Raw genomic sequence first — 3,858 nt, forward strand, 5'->3', positions numbered from 1 at the left:
GCCCCCAAAGGGTGCGTCTACACTATGGAAACGATGCACTTTGATACCGCTTTAACTGCCAAGGCGCCACTTTATACACTCCTGGGATCTGTTAGTTTTGGGAGGGAGGCGCCGGCCCTCCTTTTGGCAGAAAAGACGGGAATGGAGCCACAGCACTTAAAGGGGTGGCAAGCTGCATCGTTTTGCCAGTCTAGATCAGTGCCCCCCTAACTTTGCTTTTTCAGGCGTTTTTGAGGACACTGCCATCTTAATGCCGTTAGGGGCTCTTTAAGCGAATTTTGGACTTCAGCTCCCAGAACCCCAGACTATTGGCCAACATGGCTGAGGCTTCTGGGAGATGAAGTCCAAAAAATCTCCTAAAGGGCACAGTTTGGGAATCACTGGTCTAGATGCACCCCATGTTTGTGCACATTGGTTGTGGATAGCAAGGTGGTTGTTGTTGTTGCTGTTGCTGTTGTTGTTGTTGTGTGCCTTCAAATCCTTCTTGACTTATGGAAACTCTAAGGCAAACCTATCCTGGAGTTTTCGTGGCAAGATTTATTCAAAGGGCGTTTGTCTTTTTCTGAGGCTGAGAGAGTGTGACTTGGCTAAGGCCACTCCGGGGGGGGGTGTATTTCTGTAACCAAAAGGGAGGATTTGAACCCTGGTCTCCCACTGTCCTAGTCCAGTGATACTCAGACTTTTTACCCTTGGGATTCCCCCCCCCCCCAAATCTTCATGTGAACATCATGCTCCTTCCCCACTTGACATAGTATATGAATAAAAACATTTTGTTTGGAGTGCGCATATTTTCATTTGCGCATTCATGGATATTCATATTTCAAATTAGAACAATTTTATTTAGGTAAATGCAGTATTGAACTCAATGCTTGTGTAAATTTTACACATAGATAGGTTTGGAAGGAGGAGGAGGCAGGATTAGGACCTCCAGATCTCATGCTCCACTATTTTAGAACCACTATTCTAGTCTAACAGTGTAACTACTACACTGCACTGGCTCTCTTGGCAGTCTTGCAGATGCACAGCCACATCTACATTGCAGAATTAATGCAATTTGACACTGCTTTAACTGCCATGACTCAGTGCTGTGGGATTCTGGGATCTGTACTTTTGTGAGACATTTGGCCTTCTCTGTCAGGTGGTACAACAAACTACAAGTCCCAGGTTGCCATAGGATGCAGCCGTGGCAGTTTAAAGCAGTGCCAAACTGCATTAATTCTGCAGTGTGGTAGATTAAACTGCAGGATCTTTTCTATCAAAATGCTGGGCTGTGTTGGTGAGGTTTGGAAAGCAGTTTTCCCCTAGACATGTGCAGAGTGCATTTCTTTGGCTACGGAGCAGTCCTCTGTCTGAGGAACATGTATGCACACATACACACATCTGAGATAAAAAGAAATGACACTGGGCTTGCTGTCTTTTCCTGCTGTCCTGTGATGCTCAAAAGGAAAAGCTGTCTTGTGCGTGTATGTGGCTTCAGGTCGCCTATAGGTCCAAAATACACTGCAGAAATAATCCAGTTTGAGACCACTTTAACTGCCCTGGTTTAGTGCTAGGTAATCTTGGGAATTGTAGTTTATTACATCACCAGAGCTCTCAGAGAAGACTAAATGTCTTACAAAGCTACAATTCCCAGAATTCCATAGCCAGGGCTGTTAAAGCAGTCTGAAACTGGATTATTTCTGCAGTGTGTTTGGGACCTATAGTTTTATGGCACCCCATGAATTTCATAGGGTTTTCTTAGGCAAAGAATATTCAAAGTTGGTTTTGCCAGTTCCTTCCTCTGAAATACAGCCTACAGTGCCTGGTATTTCTTGACAGTCTCCTGTCCAAGTACTAACCAGAGTTGCCCTGCTGATCTTTCAACATCAGATGGGGTGTGGTGGCTTTATCGTATTTAGGCATAGCATGGTGTAATGGTTTGAACGTTGGACTAGGACACAGGGAGACCACAGTTCAAATCCTGGTTTGGCCATGGAAATCCCTTGGGTGACCTTGGGCAAGTCACACTTTCTCAGCCTCAGGGGAAAACAATGTCAAACCCCCTCTGAATAATCCTGCTAAGAAAACCCTATGATAGGTTTGCTTTAGGGTCGCCATAAGTTAAAAGTGATTTGAAGGTACACAACAACAAAAGGATATCTTATTTGCCTTCAAGTCATCTGTTGACCTATAGGGACCCATGAATGTCATAGGGTTTTCTTAGGCAAGTAAGAAAGGTGGTTTTGCCAGATTCCTTTTTAAAAGAACTCATCATAGCCCTCCACAGTAAGGTAGATCAGTGTCTTCATTTCACTGAAAGTTGGCATATACAGCACTGATGTTATGGCGTAACTGGAAATAAATTCTTTGCTGCTTTAAAGTGATAAAGCAGACATATTTATGGTTCTTAGCTGTAAATATAAACTGTTGGAGAGTATTGGAAGTAAAGAGAGTCCCATTACTGCCAGCTTCAGGTGTTTTTGTGTGAAACTAGTAGCTTTGGAGAAACTGCTTGGGATAATGGTGTTGCAGAGTCTGTGGAAATAGCTCATTTATCATGCAGAATCTGTTTTGTGCATCAATGAAATAAAATTTGTAAATACTCAAATATATCCTAAAATAAGTACATTTGCTTCTTAGTTTTTTCTAGAAAATTACATCAGGAAACCAAATTGCACCACTTAGCTCAGATGCAAGCTTACAGACAAGGTGCAAGTGACAGGAATCTATTCAGAAAACTCAAGGGTTTATACTTATTTTTCCTCATTAAATTAAGATGAGGCACCATTGTTACCATTATCAGTGGAGCTTTCTCCTTATGGTGAATTGTCATGTGTTTTTTACTGTTACTGTTTTTTCCTGTGTATTCATTTGTCAGAATGAAGACAACACATCTTTGGCAAGCTTATGTGGACAGAATAGTGATCTATCCCATTTTCAGAGGGAGCTGTTTTCTTCCAGCATTTGTGAGGTAAGTTGTTAGAATAAAGTTTGGTTTTGTAAATATAATTCCTTCCCCTCTCTATTCCGGAGTACTCCTTGCAAACATGGCCCAATTCTTTTCAGGCCTTAAGTATAAAAGAATAAGGCTGCTGCTACACTGCAGAATTAATGTAGTTTGACATTGCTTTGACTGTTATGCTCCATCCTATGGAGTCCTAAGATTTGTGGTTTGTTGTGGCACCAGAGTTCTCTGACAAAGAAGGCTAAATATCTTACAGAACTAAAAATCCCAGGATTCCATGGGATGGAGCCGTGACATTTAAAGCAATATCAAACTGCATTAATTCCTCAACGTGACAACAACCTACAAGTACTTTACAGCACAGACTTACAAGTGAATTGTAATGCAGGTGGTTGCTTTGGTCCATAGAATATGTGCTTTTAGGGAGCCTATTGGAATATGTGACTCTTTCCTGGAACAGTATATCTGCCTGCCATATCACAAACTGTTTTTGAAATGGCTCTTAGTTTCAAAAGCTGTTTGCTATGTCCTTGTGAGTGGATGCACCTTGAGAAACATGCAAACTCAAGTCTGCAAATAAATGCAATAGTTCTTTAGGTCTAGGCTTCCCATATCCCGCCTGGGGGCGAGACTTTCCCGATTTAGGGCGGGTCTGCACGGTCCCACCCTGGTTTGGCCCCGCCCCCGGGACTCCCCCCCAACGAGTCCTCCAGGCTTGGCTGGGGCTTGGAGGACGACTATCTCCCAAGCCCTAGCCATGCCCTGGAGGCTCCTCCGCAATCGCGAAGTCCTCCAGGCTTGGCTGGGGCTTGGAGGACGGCTATCTCCCAAGCCCTAGCCATGCCCTGGAGGCTCCTCCGCGATCGCGGAGTCCTCCAGGCTTGGCTGGGGCTTGGAGGACGGCTATCTCCCAA

Source organism: Sceloporus undulatus, chromosome 4 (genome assembly GCF_019175285.1).
Source record: "Sceloporus undulatus isolate JIND9_A2432 ecotype Alabama chromosome 4, SceUnd_v1.1, whole genome shotgun sequence".
Lineage (NCBI taxonomy): Eukaryota > Metazoa > Chordata > Lepidosauria > Squamata > Phrynosomatidae > Sceloporus > Sceloporus undulatus.